This window comes from Humulus lupulus, chromosome 8, assembly GCF_963169125.1.
Source record: "Humulus lupulus chromosome 8, drHumLupu1.1, whole genome shotgun sequence".
In the NCBI taxonomy this organism is placed as follows: Eukaryota; Viridiplantae; Streptophyta; class Magnoliopsida; order Rosales; family Cannabaceae; genus Humulus; species Humulus lupulus.
In genome coordinates this window covers 37612382-37638001 of record NC_084800.1, presented here as the reverse complement: position 1 = coordinate 37638001, position 25620 = coordinate 37612382, and positions in this window count along the sequence as shown.

The following is a 25620-nucleotide window of genomic DNA, read 5'->3' as shown; positions in this document are numbered from 1 at the left end:
ACTGATTTATGCCGTACATATGGAGTTGTTATGTTTGGAAGTGATGTCGTTCGGAAGCCTATGTCGACGATTTCTAAAAATAGGGTGCTTGGTTATGAACCACCTTCCTTAGAAGCACCACCACCTTGACCGCGTGCCACTGATAAAAGACAACGATTAGATGATGTTGAAGAAGAGCATAATGAAGCAGATTTGGAGGGTACTATTCCTAAGGAACCTACGCATGAGGTACCAGTTGTACAACTGTCTGTTCAACCTGCAGCTGGTACTTTTGATCCATATATGCAGATGATGCAGAATTAACTCCAATATTTGGTGCAACAGAATAATTATCAGATTGCGCAAAATCAGCATATGCAGCAGTACTTGGCACAGCAAAGTGAGTATCAAATCGCTCACGTGGACCAGCTCAATGCGTTGGTAAATCGGTGGTCTCTCTGAAACAATGAAGATGTAGCTCCATTCCCACTACCATCTCAATTTTTTCCGTATCAACCGCCGCCGCCTCCACCATTTTAAATGTTTATGGTAAGTCTCTTTTTCTTTACTTTTGTTTTATTTTTATTTTTTTTTAAAAGAAAAAAAAACAAACAAACATTGGGGACAATGTTTAGGTTAAGTTTGGGGGAAGAGATTTATTGCTGTTTGTCGTGTCTGTGTTGTTTTGTTTTGTGTTGATATTGTTTTAGTTGTGTTTTGTTTAGGGTGTCAGTTGAATCAAGTTACCAATGATTAGCCAATGATAATATGATTGAATGATGAATTGTGTAAATTGAATGGGAATAAAACTGAAAAAAAATTCGTGTGCTTGGTTGAATATTTTGTTCTATTTTTCTTAAACACTTAAATAATTGAGAGCTTAATCATGATTTTGATGAATTTTATGTGATGGAATAAAACTTTTGCTTGCTAAGTTTAAAATATGAAGGGAAGATTGAAATTGGTTTATCCTAGAACTTGTTTGCTTGCATTTTGAGGCGAAATCCTAGATCATGCATGCTTAGAAAAATGATTTAGGCAATTTTTTTTGGACCGTTTGAGCCTTTCAAGCAGGCGAAATCCTAGATCATGCATGCTTAGAAAAATGATTTAGGCAATTTTTTTTGGACCGTTTGAGCCTTTCAAGCCAACCTTGATGTATTTAATCCTTAGTTACCCATTGTTGAGCCTAAATTGATTCTCTTATTGATTGACATTTGCTTTGAGCTAATAACTTGAGATCCTAACTATTATTTTGTCTTTCCCTTGCGTGTACCATGAACATATGAATGATAATTGGGATTGATTTGTAATAGGGGGGTTACGTATGACAAGTTGTGTCAACAATGAAGAAAATACATTTTGAGAGAAAGAAGAGAAAAGAAAAAAAAATTAAATATTCAATGATGAGAAAACATTACACTCCAAATTGTATTATCAAGGAATAAGTTTGGGGGAGTGTAATGTTATACATGAAAAAAAAAATTTGATTATGCAATTTCTCTCGAAATGATAAGATATTGGGAACTTTGGGATTGGGCTTGTGATTTGTATTAAATGTTGAATTGGTTGGTTAGTGTTCATGGTACATGTTGAGCTTAAATGACTTTCTCATCCACCTTTGCCTAAGCCATTCAATTATAAGCTTGAAAAGACTTATTGATTTCTGAGCATGTTTTGTCTACATTAGTGGAGATTAGCAAGTGTAGCAAGCTTATGGGATATTATTTGGTTGTTGGATTGAAGTGGAAATTTAGTGAGCATAAAGGAATTCAATTACATATTATTTGCTAATCATGATTTTGAGAGCTGTTATTTTTGTTATTTAATTGAATGGAATAAATGTTTCAACTGAAATTCTGGATTAAAAGTTGAGTTTCTTGAAGATTATATAAGTGAGTTGTTTGTCATAGCTTGAGGCTTAGTATTGTTGTTGGCTTGATTCATATGTGTGTGTTTTTGTCATTAGTAGAGTTGTTTGTTTTGGTTTACTCGAGGACGAGTAAAAGTCAAGTTTGGGGGAATTTGATGAGTTCGTTTTTAGCATAGTTTTTAACATGTGTTTAGGGTAAGTTTGAGTCATTTTGGTGGAGTGTTATGCGGTATTACGCTTGTTTTGGTATGTTTGCAGGAAATAGGAGAAGGAAACGTGAAGTTTGGGAAATGACTGAAAAATCAGCTTAATTTGGGAAATTTATGCTAAAAGTTGACAAGAAGAAAGTTGAGGATTCATTTGTAGAGATAATTGCTCGTTTTGGAGTTTTGGAACAAGTTTTTGGGGAAATATGAGGGGCTGCGACGCTTGAATGAAGAGCTGCAACGCAAGGAAAAAGCAGAGAAGGCCATTTTTCTGGAGTTTTGAAGGGCTGCGGCGCATGGGAGAAGCGCCGCGGTGCTTGCTGAAAACAGAAAGCACGTTGCGCAAATGAAAAGAGGCGCGACGCGGTGCTTGAATGCCAGGGCCGCGGCGCCTGTGTTTGTACGTGGCTATCAGAAGGGAAAAACTGTTAAACATTTTTAGGGTTTCTATTTATATACGTTTTTAAGAGTTAATTGGGGATTGATTGATTTTTTTTTTTTATGTGGAGAAGTTATTAGAGACTTGGGAGAACATTGAAGACCTAGAGTTTGATTTCTTAATTTCTTCTGTATTCTCTTTTTTGGAGTTTATGTTTATATTTAATTTGATTGATTCCATTATGTTTTCTTTGAACTAATCTTGTTATTAGGGTGTTAGTGGATTCTTCTTGAAGCTTTTGATTTCTTAATGAAATTTTTCTTGAATTTCTTTCTTCTACTGTGGATTATTTATCTCATGCTTAATGCTTGTGAATGTTTGATCATCATTTACATGTTTATATGATTTTAACCTATGCTCTGAAAAGAGAAGGCTAATTATGCTATAGGTAAATAATCACAATTTTATATTAGACGAAAGTACTTCTATGAATTGTGTAGTTTAGGGATTATGTGTTTAAAGCATGCAATATATTGATCTACCACAGAGATGTAGGAAATAATATATTGTAGAGAATTATAGATCCTAGCAAGACTATAATATATAATTGTAATCTGCTATCACAATATAATTAAGAAATATTGAAAATTGGATAGAAATCATAAGTGGATGGTTGATGAAACTAAAGCCCTAACTTTTACATCCATTGAATTAAATCAAATTTTATATCTGCATTTCTCTAAGTGCTTAATAGTTTTCTTAATTTTTAGTAATAATTATTTTATTTATAATTCTAAAATTATTATTTAAATCAATTAGAATTAGAGGTTAATTATTGGTAATTAATATCAGTCTTCGTGGGATCGACACTTTACTTATCATATATTACTTTATTTGACCACGTATACTTGCGTGTTAATTTTTAGAGATCAAGTATGCCCTGAAGTTGGATCATTTGGCAAAGTTTGCCATGGAGCTGGTGCCCACTGATGGGACCAGGAGGGAGAGATTTCTCCAGGGGCTACAGCCCAGATTAGCCTGTGATGTTCGTATTACCACTATGGCTGGGGTTACTACCTATGCACAGGTGGTTGAGAAGGCACTCGCAACTGAGAGTGCAAAGAACAAGATCTGGCGAGATAGTGCAGTGAGAAAGGAGTTCAGGAGGACAGGTCCTCCATTTGTGGGTTCAAGTAGGGGTGGAGGCCCCAGTGATCAGAAGAGGAAGGTTCCTGACACGTTCCCAGTTTCAGGTCCTGATAGGCGACCTCGTGGTGTCTCAGTGGGTCGTCCAGGTGGTAATGAAGCCTGGAAGTCTTATACTGAATGCCCTAAATGCAAGAAACGTAATTTGGGAGAGTGTATGGCAAAGGCCTGCTTCTCATGTGGAGCAGTGGGTCATCTTAAGAAGGACTTCCCTAAGGCAAGAAGAGAAGAACCCAGGAAAGCAGACACCTTGGCCCCAGCTCGAGTGTTCGCGTTGACTCAAGCAGAAGCTGAGGCTTCTCCCTCAGTAGTTACAGGTCAGCTTCTTAGTGCTGGAACCCCTTACAATGTTCTGATTGATTATGGTGCTACACATTCTTTTGTTGCTAGTAGAATTATTGATAGACTGTGTAGACCTTGTGATTTTTATGCTGTGGGGTTTGGAACTTTGTTACCCACTGGGGAATTAGTGGTATCCAAGAGATGGGTCAGATCTTTGCCAGTGACAGTGGAGGGTAGAGAGTTGTCGGTGGATTTGATAAAGTTGGTTATGACTGACTTTGACATGATATTGGGTATGGATTGGTTGGTAAAGTATGGGGCAACCACTGATTGCAGAAAGAAGATGGTCATTTTTTAGCCCGAATGAGAGGATCCTTTTGCGTTTGTTGGTACTGTGCATGGACCTCGCATACCATTGATGTAACGCCCCAACTCCAGAGACCGTTACGGTGTGCCTTGTAAACAGTGCTAAACTCGCTAATCGAGTCAGTTGGCCAAAATCGTGTAACTAAGTATGATTAGCGGTTTAGGGATTAAAAACTTTGGATAAGATGTAACGTTTCACTAAAACGTTTAATATATACATTGGGATCCCAAAAAAAATATAATTTTAAAGTCTACTACAAGAAAATATTTACAACAGGCCGTTCTATGCGGCAAAACAGGGTTTAACCCTAGTTCCACTTTAAACCTCGGCCGTGGCGAACGAGCAGCTGCATATGTACACGTCATCACCTAAGCTCTCCAACTCAAGGATGGTACAGCTTCCTTTTGCCTTTACCTGCACCACATAGCACCCGTGAGCCGAAGCCCAGCAAGAAAACACAATATAACATGATATAATATCAATAGTGATTGTATTAATTATTCAGGACCAACAGTCCAAACAAATAGGTGACTAACGCAAAGAGTCATGAATGTGGGGACAGCACCCTTTAGCCATGTGATGATAGGATCACCAGGGCTTAATAAGTAAGTAAACATCTCACTAGCTTCAATAGGATAGGTGCATGGTGATTGGTCACCAACATAACCTTCCTCCCGACTCTAGAGTCGTAACTATGGAACAGCGTTCCCTAGCCATGTGACAAACAGTCATCGGAGCCCTATGCCCTGGCTCTGAACATCTGGTCTTAGACCAGGCAAGCACTTATAAGTTCATCGAATTTAGGGTCGGTCCAGCATTAATGCCATAGAGCCATTCAATGCATGTTCATCGACTTTAGGGTCGATCCAGCATTAATGCCATAGATCCATTCAATGCTGATATCGATTAGATCTAATCTTCATTCGGCCCTGCGTCCTCGACGCTTATGCCGTTTCTGACCCTCAGGTCAGTGAAACACGACCAGTGTTCAGCTCATTGTGAACTTGATTAATAAATCACAGCTTCACAGATGGATCCAACACCATTGCCGATTCTGACTAATAAGTCAGTGCCATACACAAGTAAGCCATGCCACCAAACATATGTCACATATCCAATAGCCATAAACAAGGTATTCAGCATGCTTACTCAACAATTATTAATACAGATAGGACCATGCACAAACCCAGAGGCACAAGCTCTGAACAATATCACACTCAGTACTCAAAGCATGTCCTAATCACATGTTTCTTGTGCATCACAAGCATTATATTTAACAATCCAACATGCACCAATAATAGCCATGCATGTCACATTTAATAATCAACCAACATGCATCAATAGTATCCATGCATGTCACATATCCACAGGGTGCAGTTTTCTTACCTCGGAGTTGAGCTAGAATGAATAAGAGAACGACCCTTGAGAACGATCAACTTTTAGTCCTTTAGCGGTCACTTAGTCATAACCAAACATATAGGATACCATTACTAAAAATGACAACCATAGGTTCCCAAACCAATATTGTAATGCCCTGAATTCTCCAATGTGTTTAACGGCATGAATAGTAGGCCGGGAGGGCCATACTTGCTTAATTATGTTATTAATTGATAAAATTCATGTATATGTTGATTATATTATAGTATGATGTGAAACGCATGCATGTGAGTCCATATTTTTAATTATAGGGGTTTGATGGTAACTTGGCCCGTTGAGGGTAAATTGTTTGTTTGGATGCATGTCGGTGATATATTGTTAAGGCCACATTATAATGTGGATTTGTTCGAGCTATTCGGCATAAGACGATCTCTAAGTATTAAAGTAGCGGTTTAGTCATAACGGGATTAAGTTCGAGGCTCGGGGTGAGTCTCGGGATGTTTTAATGATTAGAGCGTTGCCGGGAGTAAAAAGGGTAACGGGACATGAATTATTGGTGTTTGGGAATTTTGAGAATAGCGGGAATTGGGAAGCGTTAATTATGATTAACGGTATAGGTTCGAAAGTACCAACTTTGCCCTTGGGAAGGCTTTATAAACTTTTAAATACCTAGGGGTATTTTAGTCATTTGGGTTTGGATTTATATGGCTTTGGATGGCTGTAGAAACAGAATAGAAAAACAGAGCAAGAATTACCCTTCCCATACATCCATTTCTCTCTTTTTTCCTTTGAAGTTTTTGGTCCCAATTTGAAGATACAAGCTAGGAAATCAAAGCTTGGGAGTTGTAGACTCGGTTCATCCATTGAAAAGGACTTTAATTCCATTTGAGGTAAGAATTGATCCATGAAAAACAAGCCATACTCTGTTTTACTTTATAGTTTTGGTGTGGATAGTTGGAATCAATGGGAGTTTTTGTGTAAGATTGATTGGGTTTTGATGAGGGTATGATGTAGATGAAGTTTAGGGGTTGAATTGGGTGTTTTGGTAAGGTTTTGGATTGGTTTGGAGGGTTTGGTTTCAAGAGAAATCGCAAAGAAGATGAACCAGAAAGTTTCTGGTCTGTAATTGGCGCAGCAGCGCTATTCAGGGCTCAGAGCTGGGCTCTCTGACTTGGAAATAAGGCTGCAGCGCCACTCATAGGGCTGCAGCGCCATTTGATGGGGCTGCATCGTTAGTCCATTTTTCAGCAAACCTATTTTAGGGCTCGGAATGATCCTTAAGGTTCGGGGTTTGGTTCCTTTGCCTCGTTTGAGTATATTAAGAATCCCGAGAGTAGGGGATTGATCCCGGGAGTGTGGTTTTAGATTGTGAACCATTTATTAATTTATTTTATTGATGGAATCCCATAATTGGTTATGACCAGGTAACCGCTAAAAGACCAAAAGGTTGATCGTTCTCAGGGGCCGTTCTTTTATTCATTCTAGCTCGAACCAGAGGTAAGAAAACTGCACCCCAAGTGTGACATGCTTGGATATTCATGAGGCATGTTGGTTGTATAAATATGGACATGGATTGAATATAGAATGCTTAGCATATGTTGCTCACTTGTGCTTGGTACTTACTCATTAGTCAGATTTGGCAAAGGTGCTAGTATCAACTGTGAAGCTGTGACTTATTAGTCAGGTTCGGCGGTGGTACTGGGCACTGGTCACATTGCGCTGACTCATTAGTCAGGACGGCCTTAGCGTGTATCACGGAAGCCAACAGAGATTAGATCTAATCGACTACCAGCATTGAATGACTCAAAGAGCATTAATGCCAGATCGACCCCAAAGGTCGATGAACGAAATAAGCGCTTGGAGGCTAGTGGCTTACTCAGCAGCCACTCTCCCACTTGAAACAGTGACATGCCTGTCAGTCACTCAGTATGGTTTACCAGAACCTGTTGAAGGTTAGTGGCTTACCTAGCAGCCACTCTTCCATTTGAATTAGTGACTTGATTGCCAGTCACTCAGTATGGTTTATCAGGACCTCATGTGATGTTCACTCTTTTGTTTGAAAGCTTTATGCTCAGTGTGATTATAATGATAATAATTTGATAATGTTTATGAAAAGTGTTATGTTTTCTTGCTGGGCTTTGGCTCATGGGTGCTATGTGGTGCAGGTAAAGGGAAAGAAAAGCTCACCTAGCCTTGAGTGGAGAGCTGATGTGGTGATGTGTACATATGTGGCCGCTTGACCACCACGGCCAAGGAGTTCTCAGAGGAACTAGGGGGTTTACCCTATTTTTGCCGCTTAGGTCGGCGGGATTGTAAATTTTAAACAATAGTGACCATTTTGTACTGAGAACAACTTGTAAACATTTTGTTTAGCTCTGCAGAGCAGTTTGTAATAAAATCACCATTTCCTTTTTATTGGTTTTATACCTTAACCTGTTAAATACACTTAGAGCACGTTTTTGACCAAAGGACTCGGGTAGCGAGTCAAATTTCCGGTCCACCGTTCACCGTAACTGTTCTGGGGCAACCAGGGCGTTACAAATATCTAGCCTCCGGGACATCAATCAACACTTAACCGGGTAGTAGGATCAACCCCGAGGCCTATGGCTAGCATCCCAAAGTCAAAAACTTATTTCTGGCCAAAAATGCCCTGATGGGCCACGGCTCACCATATCCATGCCACGGCTCACCCTCAGACAGAAGCAAAATTCTTCCCAGAAACACACTCAGGCCGCGGCACACCATAGCCAGGCCGCGGCACATTACGCAAACCAGCAAGCCACCAGCTTGCTTCCCCTACGTTTTTCCTCGAAACCAAACCTTCAAACCAGTCCCAAACTTCAACCTAACATCCAATTCAACCACTAAAAATTATCAACAACTCACCCACATCAAAACCCAAGTTAAACATCAACTAAACTTCCATTAATTCCAACTATTTACCACGAAATCACAAGCTGAAAGTTTAAAGCCAAAACAGAGTATACCATGAAACTAATGGCTGGAACTTACCTCAAACTTGATTTTGAATCCCCTTTAATGGCTGAATCAAGTTCCTAAGCTCCCACCTTTGATCTCCTAGCTTAACTCCTCAATTTGGGCTCTCAAAATTCAAAGAAAAGCAAAGGGAAAAAAACATGTACGGGAGAGAAGAAGAAGATGAGGATGGGGCTCTGTTTTTCATTTTGTTTTCCACAGCCTACTAACCCTCTTATAAATCCAAGCTAAATGACCTAAATGCCCCTAGGTCATTTAAGGTTCCTATAGCCACCCCAAGGGCAAAACCGTCCTTTCCTGCCTATTTCGTTAATTATAATTAACGCTCTTAAATTCCCGTTATTCTCAATATTCTCAAATACCAATAAATCATATCCCATTACCCTTTTATTCCCGGTAATGTTCTAGTCATCAAAATGACCCCTAGACTCACCCCAAGCCCCAAACTTAAACCCGTTATGACTAGACCGAACACTTACATCACATGATCGTCTCATGCCGAATAGCTCGAACCAATCCACCTTATAACATGGCTACACTAATTAATCACAACCATGCACCCAAAATACACAATTACGCCCACAGCGGCCAAATTACCAAATTACCCTTATAATCATAAATACACCCATATGCATGCATTTACCATCACATAGTAATATAATTCACATGAACATGCATATGATCATTACATAGCGTCATAATTCAATTATGGCCCTCCCAGCCTCCTAATCAAGGTCCTAACCCTTATTAGGAAATTCGGGGCATTACAATTGATTTTTGTATTGAGGGCTAGGGATTTATTACAAGGAGGTTGCATTGGATTCTTAGCCAGTGTGGTTGACACCACTTAGGTCGTGCCAGTGAGACCAGAAAAGACCAAACTTGTTTGCGAATTCCGGGATGTGTTTCCAGAAGATTTTCCAGTGTTGCCACCCCACAGAGAGTTAGAGTTCGTGATCGAACTAGCACCAGGGATGGAGCCAGTGTCTAGAGTACCATACAGAATGGCCCCAGCTGAGTTGAAAGAATTAAAAGTACAGTTGCAAGAGCTATTGAATTTGGGTTTTATCAGACCTAGTTTCTCACCTTGGGGTGCGCCAGTTCTGTTTGTGAAAAAGAAGGATGGTTCTCTGAGGATATGCATTGATTACAGAGAACCGAATAAGTTGACAATCAAGAACAAGTATCCTTTGCCAAGGATAGATGATATGTTTGATCAATTGCAAGGTAAGACGGTATTCTCAAAGATCGACCTTCGTTCTAGTTATCATCAGTTGAGGGTCAAGGAGGGAGACATACCGAAGACTGCTTTTCGTACTAGGTATGGGCATTATGAGTTTTTAGTCATGTCTTTTAGCTTGACTAATGCCCATGCTACTTTTATGGATCTGATGAACAGAGTGTTCAAGGATTATCTGGATCAGTTTGTGATCGTTTTCATCGATGATATTCTGGTATATTCTCAGTCTGAGTCAGAGCATGAGCAACATCTAAGGTTGGTTCTACAGAGACTGAGGGAACACATACTGTTTGCAAAGTTCAAGAAATGTGAGTTCTGGCTATCTCAGGTATCCTTTTCTTGGGCACATCGTCAGTAAGGAGGGGATTAAGGTAGATCCAGCGAAGATTGAGGCAGTCAAAGATTGGCCAAGGCCAAAGAATGCTTCTGAGGTTAGAAGTTTCCTTGGATTGGCAGGTTATTATAGGCGTTTCGTGGAAGGTTTCTCAAAGATTTCTACTACATTGACTGAGCTGACACACAAGATTCAAAAATTTGTGTGGCCAGATAAATGTGAGAACAACTTCCAGGAACTGTAGCAGAGATTGATTACATCTCTGATTCTGAGTCTTCCAACAGATCATGAGAAGTTTGTGATTTATTGCGATGCTTCTCATCAAGGTTTGGGCTGTGTTCTGATGCATTCAGAAAAGGTAATTGCTTATGCCTCTCGTCAGTTGAAGGAGTATGAAAAGAGATATCCCACTCATGATTTAGAATTGGCAGCTGTGGTTTTTGCTTTAAAGATATGGAGGCATTATCTCTATGGGGAGAAGTGTGAGATCTATACAGACCACAAGAGTTTGAAATACTTCTTCACTCAGAAAGATCTGAATATGAGACAAAGGCATTGGCTGGAGTTAGTAAAAGATTATGACTGTGAGATTTTGTATCATCCAGGAAAGGCCAACGTGGTAGCTGATGCTTTAAGCCGGAAGGGTCCGGGAAAGATTTACGGTGTGAGGCTGATAGCCAAAGAGTTAGCAGATGACATGACCAGAGCTGGTATAGAGTTGCTGGTGGGCCAGTTGGCTAATATTATGCTACAGTCTACACTGTTGGAGAGAATCAATGAGGGTCAGTTGAGTGATCCAGCTCTGATCAAGATCAGAGAGGATGTTTTGGCTAGAGCATCCAGAGATTATACAGTGCCTGATTTAGGCTTGTTGAGATACAAGGGGCGGATATGTGTTCCGTTAGACACTGCTTTGAGGCGAGAGATTCTGGATGAATCTCATACTACACCTTACTCTTTGCATCCAGGCACCACGAAGATGTATCAAGATGTGAGATCTTTGTATTGGTGGCCGGGGATGAAGAGGGATGTAGTAGAATATGTGGCTAAGTGCTTGATATGTCAACAGGTCAAGGCTGAGCATCAGAGGCCGGCAGGGTTATTGCAGCCTCTGGATATCCCAGAGTGGAAGTGGGAAGACATCACGATGGATTTCGTGGTGAGATTACCCAGGACTGTTGGTCAGCATGATTCTATTTGGGTGATAGTGGATCTCTACACCAAGTCAACTCACTTCTTTCCAGTGAGGACTACATATACAGTTGATCAGTATGCAGATCTCAATGTGAGAGAGATCGTGCGCCTTCATGGAGCACCGAGGTCGATCGTGTCAGATTAGGACCCCACTTTTACTTCCAAGTTCTGGGGGAGTTTGCAGAAGGCCATGGGAACACAGTTGAAGTTCAGTACTGCTTATCATCCTCAGACAGATGGGCAATTTGAGAGGACAATCCAGATATTGGAAGACATGCTGCGGGCATGTGTGCTGGACTTTGGTGGATCTTAGAGTAAGTATCTACCTTTGATAGAGTTCTCATACAACAATAGTTATCAGTCTACCATTGGGGTTGCACCTTATGAGATGCTGTATGGTAGGCAGTGCAGATCTCCCATTCATTGGGATGAAACAGGTGAAAGAAGATACTTAGGTCCTGAGGCAGTTCAGAGGACCGATGAGGCCATTGAAAAGATTAGAGCTCGGATGCTCGCTTCTCAGAGTAGACAGAAGAGCTATGTAGATCCTAAGCGTAGGAACGTAGAGTTCCAAGTGGGAGACTATGTCTTCCCTAGAGTCTCACCGTGGAAAATGGTGAGGAGGTTTGGGAAGAAGGGCAAGCTGAGCCCTAGATTTGTAGGTCAGTTTGAGATCCTGGAGAGGATTGGTCAGGTGGCTTACAGCTTGGCCTTGCCTCCGGCGTTGTCAGCCGTTCATAACGTGTTTCACGTTTCAGCTCTTCGGAAGTATGTATCTGATGTGAATCATATTTTGAGCTATGAAGATCTGGAGCTTGAGACAAATCTTGATAACTCTACAAAATAGAGTTATTTACCACATTTTTTATGCTAATTGTTGCTTAGTCTTGGAGTTTTTAAGTAACTTGTTAAGATTTTAAGTAATTTTTAATTTATTAGTCTTGTTGTAATTTTTAGGATTTTATATGTTTTTATAGATATTTTATTATAATATGCTGTAGTTTAATTATTTGAAATTAATATTGTTAAGTTAGGAGTAAAAAGATGCGATTTTGAGCTTAAATGTTAAAGTAAATTAAGTTTTAATTTATATTTTCATGGAACTTTTGTTGTATACTTTATTATTGAAAATGTTTAGTTTTAACTTCATTTATGTTTATTTTTTGTAGAGAATTTGTTGTATTTTCTCTCTCTTAAAAAGCAAGTAAAATGAAGAAAAAATGAATGACATTTTCAAGGGAAAGAATAGGGAAGTTGGCATTTTTCTTTACCCAGCCTTCAGCAGTCCACCTTCAGCCCAGTCCGTCCAAAGCAAGCCCAATGCCTCAGCCTACCAGCTCAGCACCCAAAGGCGTTCAACAACTCTCCTTCAACCTCCCAATGCCTCGTCCTGCCTCCTTCAGCACCCCCTGAAGACCACACGACTGCCAGCCAGCCCCCACGGGCCCACGCCCAGACCCGGCCCACCAGCCACCAGCTGCTGCTCTTGCCTCCAATCGGCCCAGCATTGTTCAGCCCGCAACCCATTATGCCAGCCACCTTGCCCAGCCGTACACCACTCTTTTTGAGCCCATAAAATTGCCCAAGTGTACCATTTGTCCCCTATGTCCAAAATGCCAACTTTTTACCCATTTTTCTACACATTTTCACCACAACATTATCATTACACCCTATAATTTACCTCTACATACCATATTTATTTTATTTAATTAATCTAATCAATTTAATTAATTTAAATTTATTATTTTAATAATCTCATTTTGGCTATAAATATGGAATTTCAAGACCATTTTAGGGTGCTTAATTTTTTGTTACCATATTCTCTATTCCATTTTGGGTTTTTCAAGAGCATTTTGCAAGTATGTATGTCATTTATTTTGTAATTTATACTCTAGTTATGTGCTTCTAATATTTTTCATAAGATTATTAAGATCATGATGAAGCAACTTGTAACTAGGTAATATTTATGTTGTATGTTGATTTCCCTTGTAATGCAACAAGTTTATAGATTTTTCTTCTTCATATATGTCTTTCATCTTTCATATCTCATATTTTGGATTGTTAGATAATATGCACTTTGTTCTTCATTTTGCAAAAACATAATATTCTTTGTGTAAGATGTGTCATTAAATTGTACACATCCATGCTTAGAACAAAAATATTATGTTTTGCCTTATAAATAATGTTCATTGATTTATTTGTTATTTCATTAGATTGATTTACACTAAATGCTTTGAAATTATAATTTTAAAAAGTGAAGAAAAATCCTATCTTTTTAGAAGTAATTTGTGCTTAAAATTATAAATCTATTTTGAAAATGATAGTTTGATTTATTTTAACTTTCACTAAAACTTGGGAATCAATATACTAATAAATATTATTAAACTTACATTTTGTGGATTCTAGTATCTTAATAATCTTTTCTTTTAACACTTATTTTCAAATCATTATTGGTTTATTTTTATTCTCTTAAATAGCTTTATTTTTAAATCTTTTATTTTATGTTCATAATATTAAAGTTCATCAATCTTTGGAGCTAGGTTGGAATTTATTACTTTTGATTTAAAATAGTTTTCTTTTTTATTTTAGAAAACTCCTTTGGGTTCGATCTCGTGCTTACACGAAAACTATATTCCATATACGATTCGTGCGCTTGCGAGTATAAATTTTTAAAACATACCCGTTTTGGGTCCATCAGATCTCTCCTTTGAGGAGCAACCAGTCCAGATACTTGACAGAAATGATAAGGTCCTCAGGAATAAGACGATACCTTTGGTTAAGGTATTGTGGAGGAACAACAAGGTCGATGAAGTGACCTGGGAGCTGGAGTCAGATATGCAGAGTCAGTATCCCGAGCTATTGTAATGTCCTGGAATCCCTAATGCGGTTTAATGGCTGGATTAGTAGGCCGGGATGGTCATAATTGTTTAATTAGGCCATTAAATGATTATATGCATGTTTATGTGAATTATATTATAATATGCTGTTAAATGCATTCATGTGGGTCCACATTTGATTATTAGGGCATTTTGGTAATTTGGCCCGTTGATGGCATATTTGTGTATTTTGGTGCATATTGTGAATTATGCATGAGATCCCATTATTATGGGGATATATTCGAGCTATTCGGCATGAGGCAGTCCTATGTTGTAAATTGGCGGTTTTGTCATAACGGGGTCAATTATTGGGATATTGGATAATGAGAATGGTTATTTGATGATAAATTAGGAGTTATTGAGATCATGAGGAAATTCTAGGAGTTTTGACTATTTTTCCCCCGGTGATATTTTTGGGACCCCGAGCATTAGGTTTTATTTTAGATTACTTAAGCCTAAAGTAGTCTGTCAGAAAGAACCGTACGTTAAAAATACTTTCTCTCTCTTCTCGTTAGTCTTTTTACCATTCGTGGAAATTTTGAAGAAATCTTGAGTTTTAGAAGTCGGAATCAAGTGAGGATTGAGGCATAGCGATCCTAGGAAAAATTAGAAGCTTCTTGACTGAAGGATTTAACGAGAAACAACCCAATCAAAGGTAATTCAAGCTTTAATTTTTGAGTTTTAGAGTTTCTAAGCTTTGATTTGGATTTTGTGTATCGTTAAGTTTTTGATTCATTTGAGCCTCGGGATTTGATGATTTTGGATCATTGGGAAGTTTGGGAACTTTGATTTTTGGATTTTGAGATGTTTAGGTATGTTTTTGGAAGGTTTAAAATGGGAGAAAACGGAGTTATGGCAGGTTTCCCAGGTGGGGCCACGACCCTATTCTTGGGCGCCGCAGCCCAAGCTCGAAGAAGAAGGAGGTGAGATTTGTGTGTGTTGGGGGCCGCGGCACTGAGTAGTGGGCGCCGTAGTGCTTGCTCCTGGTGTGGCTAGGGGCCACGGTTCAAGGTTTTAGGGCCGCGGCTCATGGAGGGTTTTGAGGCCAATTGGGTGTTTTGATCATGGGAACTCAGTTTTAGGCCTCGGGATCGTTCATACTACCCGGATTTGTGGGATTCGATGTCTCGAAGGCTAGATCTTGAAGTAGGGTTAAAAGATTTTGATCATAAAAGATAAATTTTCATTTAAATAAGTGTTTGTTACACATGATCCCAAAAATAAACAGGGTTAAATAACAGTTTACAAAATCTCAAAGGTTATATACAACCACAAGCCACTCTAATGGAAGAATAGGCATTTTAGGTCCTCTTGTCCCTGTATCATCCCTTGGCTGTGGCGGCCGAGCAGCCGACTATGTACATTCCACCCCCAGAGCTCTCCAATTTAAGGTTGGTCTAGCTTACCCTTGCCTTTACCTGCACCACGTAGCACCCGTGAGCCAAGGCCCAACAAGAAAACCATATTACAGAGCATAATCAATAATCAATAGTCAAATAATTCACATATCATCAATCAGATACTCAGCAGACCACATTGTTCACATAATCAGTGATATCAATCTGCAAACCAATAATCAATCATCCAGGCAACAAACATGCCATAATAATCAGATTAATAACAGTAAATATATCACACAATATCCAGGGTCAATGCCCTTAGGCTGCACCCTCTGTTTATCCCACTGACTCCAGCTCACTTAGGCCGAGCTCAGTGGTTATATAATTAACCTCAGCTACCAGTAGCCGAGCCACGTCCTTGTGCGACATTATTAATTTCGGCACTCTTAGGCCGTTTATCTCATGTCCACATGGCATAATACCATCATATGACATTGCATACAAGTATAGGGAACTCTTAGTCCCAACATAACCACATAACAAGGTGCAGTTTTCTTACCTTTGATTCCGAGCGGAAAAAGTGAATTGACTCTGAGCACGATCCCTAGCCTCGAGCCTTGGCGACGAACCTAGTCACAAGAATTATCGATATCTATCAACTTCCAATCATAAATATAACACTTAGGTAGCAAAACTAGCCTCCTGGTCTTCAATTTCTACTAAACCGGGCAGTAGAAATTGTCCCGAGCCCCTAGGTTCGAACCCCCGAGCCCTAACAACACTAAGAACATTTCTAAGCTCAAAACCCCCAAGCGGGTTGCGACTTGGCTCAGCAAGTCACGACTTGCCTCAAGTCAGAGAGCAAGCTCTCACGCCAAAGGGGAGGCGGGTCGCGACTTGGCCAAGCAAGTCGCGACGCACCCCCAAGTCAGATAGCTCCTAGGCCAGGAGGACCACACGCACCGCACCGCCCTCAGGCTGGGTCGCGGCGCGCCCTGCAAACCTAGGGAGATCCTAGGTTTTCTCCTCCTTCTCCTAGCCATGCACACACAAACTTACACATAATTTACCCAACATCTTTCCCCAATTCCATCTTCTATCAAGTTACGAATTTTAAGAGTAAACCACCTATCTTAATCCTTAAAATCCTAGCAATAAACTTTAAGTCACTAGTCAAATCCATCAACAATAACATCCCAAGAACTTGGTCTAATTCCATCATTCATTTCAAGTTTAAGAGTCTAAACTTATCTAGACAACCTAGCAGTAAAAATCAGAATTGAATGCCCAAAATTCTTACCTCAATGTAACAGTTTCCTCCTCTGAACTTCCAGCTCCAACACCAGCTGAATTCTCCTTAACTTTTTGTCTAATTCTCCCAAACTTCAAGCCTCTTCAACAGCCAAAAGGATGAACACCAAGGTGAAAGGGAGATAGAATTCGTGAGGGAGAGAGAAAGAGAGAGAGAGCAAGTTGAAGTCTTTTTCCTTTTTTCTTTCCTTAATTGTTCTATATCCTTCTGCATTAATCTAACATAAAGAGCTGATCATATCCTTAACTTATAAATGACCATGATGCCCTCCCAAATAAAACTAACATATAACTTATTCTAGGGGTAGAATGGTCATTTATTCCCAATTCCCACTAATTCCTCGAGTGTTCCTAATATTTACCATTTAAATCTCGTCATCAAGTTAATCACCAATTATTTACCCAATGTCTAATAATCTCCAATATATTCTCCTAAATTCCCAAAAATACCCCAGACTCCCCCGAGCCGGGTATAAATCCCCACCGTGACTATTTCGCCAAACCGCTCACTAGGACTGTCTCAAGCCATATGCTGCAAATATATCCACATAATAATGTGGTATCAACAATTTATCACAAATAATCACATTTATGCCCTCAACGGGCTAAAATTACAAATATGCCCCTATAATCTAAAAAGGGCCTACATGCATACTAATACTCATAATCATGCATTAAACCATATAAATCACATATAAACCAATTATGCCCTCCCGCACACTAATCAAGGCCCTTAAGCCTTAATAGTAATTTTTCGTCGTTACAGATTAAGACCACATTATTATGTGGATATATTTGGGCTATTCGACGCAAGGAGATCCTGGTGAGCAAGTTAACGAGAAAGTCACAACGGGGTAAAATACCCGGCTAGGGGTGAGCTTAGGGGTATTTTGGTAATTAGTACATTTCCGGGATTTGTCGGGTAATGGGAGATTAAATGATTATTATTTTGAGATAGTTGGGGATTTAGAGGAACACTCAGGGATTCACAGGAAGTGACAATTGACAATTCATGAGAAGGCCACTAGAGGGTTTAAGTTAGTAATAAGAGCATTTTGGACTTTTGACAAAATAGATATATACGGTTTTAGTCAACTGGGATTTAGAAGTACTTAGAAGGATCAGTTACTGAGCACTCTCATTCTCTCTCCCGAAGCTCTCTTCCTCACCTTGGTGGCTTGGAAAATCTTGAGAAAATTGAAGGACAAAGCTTAGGAAATTGAAGGGTTAAGCTTATGAAACTTGGGAATTAGCTCAAGGGAGTTATCATCTCAGAGGTAAGGGTTTGAATTTGAAATTCTTCATGATAATTCTGTGGTTTTGTTGGAAGCTTTAGTTTTTGCAAGTGTGAGAGTTTGGGGGTGAATTTTAAATTCCTGATAAGTATTAATCAAGTAGTTAGCTAGGTTTTGTTGCTGGAAAAGTGTTATACTGGTTATGGGGATTGAATTGAAGTTTTGAGTGTGTTTGGGTTGAATTTAGTTGGGTTCGGCTAAAGGAAAAACCCAGAAATTCTGGGTTCGAAGGGGTCGGGCCGCGGCCCTCTTGAACAAAAGGGAGCCAAGGAGGGCTCTATCACGAGGGCACAGTGCAGCGCCTCTTAGGCTGGGCCGCGGCGCGTGTCTGATGTTTTGGGGAGGTTGAGCCTCTGATTAGGGCGGGTCGCGGCACAAGAGCATGGGATCGCGGCTCTTAAGGGGTTTTTGGACCCAGATAAGGTTTTGAGTGCAGGAACTCAACCTTATGAGCTCGGGATCGATCCTACTACCATGTTTAGTAGAATTCAATGTCTTGGAGGCTAGGACTCGATGCGAAAGCCATTATTCACTCGTTGTTGATGGAATTCTTTATTATGGTTGTGACTAGGTCAACGCTAAGGGCTCGGATCAGGGATCATACTCAAGAGTCATTCATTGGTAGCTTGCACTTGGACCGAAGGTTACACCCAAAATATAATGTACATGATTGGGGCTCAACCCGAATGCTGAGTCTAATCTTGACTTGGGCGTTTGGCATGTGAATGCGCATGATTATGATTATGATTATGCCTATGTATGTTTGATTAAATGTATTATAATACATTGTATCTGTATATATATATAATAAATGGATTTACGTGATTGTTTGCTATGACTAGGGGGCTTAGTTTATAAACCAGGGATTTGTTGTAGTATCTAGTTAAAGATCGACTTATTAGTCGAAGACATATCTGATTTAAGGAGGCTCGACTTATAAGTTGAGGATCTCCGAAGCTCGACTTATAAGTCGAGGGTCTTTAAGCTTCAACTTACAAGTCGGGGGTATATGAGGCTCGACTTATAAGTCGAGGACTTGTAGGACTCGGCTTCTGAGCTGAGATTGACATTACACATGTGGAGTGCAGGCCACTACGGCTAGGCCACCTTGGGGGTGCACCAAGCACCTGACTGGCTCGAATGCCAAACAAATTGAAAGGGAGTGCGACACGCACTTGTGCAACTCTATGGTTGCTGATCTGTAACATGTCTATGCTAATTTCAGTTATTACTTCTAGTCTGATGTATTAATCTATGAATAATTGAATATGTTTTCTTGTTGAGTCTTTTGGCTCACGGGTGCTTTGTGGTGCAAGTAAAGGTAAGGAGAGCGATAGCAGTGACGTGTACGTATGCAGTTCGCTCGACCACCACTGCCGAGAAACTCAAGGAAGCTAGGGTTGAATCCAGTTTTTCCGCCTAGGTCGGCTTATTTTGTAACCTTTGTGTTGTAACCGACTTTTAAACTTGTATTTTGGGGATCCCGTGTAAAGAACAAAGTTTTTGGTTAAATGAAAATGTTTATGACTTGACCAAAATTTTAATACCTGAACCTTTAGTAACTTAGTCACATGTTTGGTCCAAATGACTTGTTTAGCAAGTCTAACACTAATTTTAAACACACTTGGTAACATACCCTAATTAGCAGGGCGTTACAGTTTCCTAGCAAAATCCTCCAACTATTAAGCTTCGAATCATCCCTTGAATCCTTATGACTCTGTCCTTGCTTGAATCCAAGCCCTAAAACTCAAGTTTCCTTTTAAAATGCTAACGACGTCAAATGAGAGAACGGGAGAGAGAAAACGAGAGTGTTGAACTTATTTCTGTTTCTATCAGGTTACTTCGAGCTCAAGTAACCTTAAGTAAAACCCAAGGCTTGGGGTACCAAAAACATCCACGAGGGTAACATGGTCAAAATCCCCAGAATTCCTTCCTTATTTCACTAACTCCAAATATGTCCTCTAATATTCATTCCCATTACCCAATATTCTGGTATGTACTAAATACCCAAAATACCCATTGACTCACCCCGAGTCAAGTATTGGTTTCGTTGTGACTTTCCCGCTAACTTGCTCCCTAGGATCGCCTCATGCCGAGTAACATAAATATATCCACATAATAATGTGGTCTCACACATATATCACATATACGCCAAATATACTCTTAACGGGCCAAATTATGAAAATTGCTCTTCTGATAAGAAACAGACCCACATGCATATTTAATACACTTAACACATGCATATCAAGTAATATCATAATATAACTCACATAATCATCTAATGATACACATAAATATCACATAAACACATCAATTTCCATAGTTTGCCATCCTGGCCCCTTAATCAAGGTCCTAAGCCTTATTAGGTAATTTGGGACGTTACACGTATGCTGTATCAAATTTACTAAATATTTTATTTTTTAGTATTACCAATTACTTAGTATAATGGTAAATACATGTCAAAATCGTGATGACTATTTATCAAATTATTATTCAAAATAGAAAGAAGAATTAAAAATAGAATTTTGTTTTCAAAATTCAATAACGTAAAATAAAGTAACAAGCAAAAATAATTGTGTAACGTCCCAAAAATGCTAATAGGGTTTATCGTCTTGATTAGCGTGTGGGGATGACATAATTGGATATATGTGTGATTAATTGATTAAATGCATGACTATGTGACATGCATGATTTATATGATAATATGAATACATTTATATGCATGCTTATGGATATTAGATATGCATGTAGGTCTGCTACTGTTTACAAGGGCATATTTGTAAATCTTGGCTCGTTAATGGCATAAATGTGATTATATATGTTAAATGGTTGGGACCACAATATTATGTCGATATATTTACAGTATTTGGCTCGAGGCGATCCTAGTGAGCAGAATAGCGGAATAGTCACAGCGGGGTTTAATACCCGGCTCGGGGTGAGCTTAGGAGTATTTTTGGAAGTTTAATGTATATTTGGGATTTATCGAGTAATGGATAAGTATTTGGTAGTTAGGTGGGCATAGCAAGGTTGATTGGGAATTTGTAGGATGACTCAAGGAATTAGCAGGAAATGGGGCAAATGACCATTTTTCCCTTATGGGCCATAAAAGAGGCTAAGTTATTATGAGGTATTTTTTGGTCTTTTGGTTAAGGATATACTCAGATGACTTTAGGAAAATAACCAGAACTATCAGGAATTTCTCAAACACACTATCTCTCTCTTGCACGTTCTTTCTCTCTCTCCCTCTCTTATGCTTTGAAGCTGAAGGAATTCTTGAAGGGAAAAGCTTGGATTTGAGCTAGGAAATCTGAGGATATTAAGCTAGGGTCAGTCAAGGAATTGCTGAGGATTGAGGCTATAAATAGAGGTAAGAATTCTCTCTTGATTCTTCTGGAAATTCACATTGTTAGGATGAGTTTTGACTGGGTTTTTGAGTGTTGATTGATTGTTGATTTAGGGTGGTAATTGTTGGGAATTGTGCCCTGAAAGCCTATGTAGTAGTCATTGTTTTAAGAAATAAATATATAAATTGAATTTGTTATGCATATATTTTATGGATTATATTATTCTATGATAATATTATGTAAATATCAGAAAAATTCCTAAGTTCATATATGTGATCTCAACCACGTATTGGTATGCGAGGATTGTGTTTGAGATAAATGAACTTGAATAGTTCGCAGTAAAATAAAGTTATGGAATCTTTAGATTAATTACTGCAAATACGGTACACTAGTATTATGAATACATGTGATCTAGATCCAAATCACTAGTGTAGTAGGACACTTTAGTGGAGGTACTTTATATATTAGAGAATATGTAGAACTGGACCAATTATGTTTATTAATACTTAGTTAAATATCTGATCGAAGTATTAATTAAATCTGATGATCATATACAAATAGATCTTAATCCTGAAGTTACTATGAACTTCTGTTTATGTTATATGAGTTCTTTGATTCACTCGTTAGGGTTTGTCATAATGATCAGGCTAGAAACTTTTGTTTTGAGAACTCATTAATGTAAATGGCTGGGGACATAGTATACAAAATATGGAATCTATATCTTCTCGTAAGAGATTGAATAATGGTTCTCTTAAGGGTTGACTTTTGGGACTGAAAATGTTATTGAGCTCAAATTCATAATTTAGTCATGAATCAACCTTCACTAGTAAAGTCTATGGTACTTAAGGAAACAAGATATAATTAAAAGGGTAAAATGGTAATTTTATTCCCGATTAATTATGTTTTACCCTTTTAATTATGAACTATTATTAGAGGGTTAATTTGTATGCAATGATTATATCAATTGATGTTTTATCATTATAAAGTACTCAGTAAATAGAATGTCTATAATTACAAGAGTGCAGTCTCATATTTATAGTGGAGTAATCATGAGATTAATAAATTAAGATTATTTAATTAAAGAGTTTAATTAATAATCTCAAATTTATTGGAGCTTGGAATTATAGGTCCATAGGTCCTCACAGCGGCTCTATCAACACTATTCAAGACAAGAGTTGATATAAATGAAAAAATTGTTGAAATATATATTTAAGAAGAAATTTGTTCTTCGGGCCAAATATACAATTATGTGATAATAGTGATTAATTAATTAATTACAAATTAGTTGTAATTAACAAAATTAATTATTATTTAATTATTGTGTAATTTTAGAAATTATATTAAATAATTAATTAATTATAATTTTTTGAAATTATAATAAATTAAATATTTAATTTCAAAATTTATATTGGTTTTAATTAATTAGTAGAATTAATTAAATATCTTTACTTGAGTGAGAGATAATAATCTGATAAGTTCAAAATGGATTTGAATTTAAAAGATTGATATTTATTCAAATAATTAATTGTATTTGATAATTAGTTAAAAAGATATTTAATTTAAATTTGAATTCAAATTTGAATTAATTATCAGGTTGTTAGATTTTTATTTGAAAAGGTAGTTTGAATAAATAATTAAATAAAAATAGAAAAATCAAATATCCCTAAAATATAGGGTGGTACACGCCACACACAGTCCCTGCATAATTTTCAGGGATAGATTTTTTCAATTTTATTTATTTAATTAGTTAATTAATGGATAATTCAAAAATTAATTTTTTGATATTTTCATTAATAAGATAATTAATTAATTAAAAGATAAATTGTAAATTAGTTACAGATTTATTTTTTAAATTTGAATATTTTCTTTTTAAGAAAGACTTATCAGAAAATACTCAGAAGTCTGAGATTATTGAAGACAGTCATTCGTTCTATGAAAAAGAACGATATTTTTCTATCTCTCCCTGAAAATGTTGGTTTTTATAGATCAAATCAGAGATTATACGCATCAGAACAACAATCAAAATTGTTAATTTAATCCCACAAGATTTATAGATCTATTTCTTCACATACATATATATATATTGAATCAAAGATACGAATAGAAAATTACCTCAAGTCCTTCCTTGCTGCTATCTTTTTGTATGGAAAAAATCATTGAGATCTCACACCAAGATCTTCTAAAATGTTCTCAGCATACAAAGAACGAGTGTGGGCTCGCTATACAAAATAATAGGCAAAATCTATTTATCAGATGCTCTCAAAACATGACATATGATAAAGTTTGGACCTAAGTTTGTGAAAAAATAGTGACCTATGCTTGTAGCACTGTTCTCTTTTTCTCAGAGAGATTTCACGATATTTTTCTATCCCTGAAAAGTATCGTTTTGAAAAACTGATATCCTCTTTTTAATAGATCCAATATATTAAAATAAAATATTAGTTATTTTAAACAATTTGAATATAACTAATCAGTTATCAGATTATGTTTAAATAATAATATTTTAATCATATTACAATATCTCATTATTTATTTAATATTTAAATAACTAAAATTGTGGAAGCAAGAAACTACCAATTAGCTTCTTATGTGTGTAGCACAGTGACTGTGCACTGTGCTACACATGTACCACGTGTTAGGGAAGACATGTGATTTTCCTAATTTTTTTCTTATTATTTAAATACCAAAAATCCCAAAAATAAATTAATTCAATATTTATTATATTTTTGTTAAATCGAATAATTAATTAATTACACATAATTATACAATAATTATTTTTGGTGCATAGAAAAATATTTTACTTATCAAATAAGTCATTTTGTCCATTTCTGTATTTACCTTTGTCAGTGTTTGTTTGAACCATTTCAGGGACCATGGACCTATACCATTAAGCTCCAATAAATTGATACTAAATAATTAAACTCTTTAATTATAATAGTTAATTTATTAATTTTGATATTTCTCCACTATAAATTCAGAATTGCACTCTTTATGTTATAGATATACTTTTACAGAAATTTTATCTTAAGTCGTCCATTGATATAACCATCTTCCAATAGTTCAACCCTCTAATTAATTAGTTCATAAATTAGAATGGAAGAATTACCATTTTACCTTTCTAATTTACTTCTTATTCCTTAAGTACCATTAATTCACTAGTGAATAATTAATCTATAATCTAATTATAGATTTGAGCTCAAAATCATTAAATTCCATAATTAACCCTTAAGGGAACTAATATACGATCCGTTAGGAAAGATTAGATTCCGTATTGTTGATACATGTTCCCAGCCATCCATGATATTAAATCTCTAAAACAAAAGTCATTAACCTCATTCTATGAAGAGACATTAACGAATGAATCAAAAGATTTAATAAACATGAACAGGAGTTCATGAACACTCAAGATTTAGGTTGATCTATAAATGATCATCAGTTATGATATGAATTACAAGTCTTTTTTATTAAATGGTTTTTGGATAAAGACTTTTATTCATATCGGTCCATGTCATATATAATCATATTATATAAAACACCTATACCGAGATGTCTTACCACATCAATAATCCGAATTTAGATTATTTGTATCAACATGATACTCAGCAAACCGTACTTACAACCCCAATTAAAGAATTCATTAACTTTAATTTGTTGTTGTTGACTATTTTTATTCGTTCATGTGATCTTAATTCTCTCGTACTAATACAAGATCACATCATCAATAATGAATATGGAATTTTTCTGATATTTACAAAATTATTCAAACAATAATTTAATAATCCAAATATAACAATAATAGACCATTGTATTTATTTATTCATAGAAATAACAAATGTCTTTTACATGCTTTTAGGACATACTCCTAACAGAAAAGATATTTGACCAATTTCAGACCTTATTCTCTTGATCTCATGTGTTGAGTACATCAATTAGAATTATAAAGTAACCATCCTTTATTCTCTAAGTTCCTACACACTTCTTGAGGTGTAGAGAATGTTGTGGAAGATCTTGGTGTGAGTA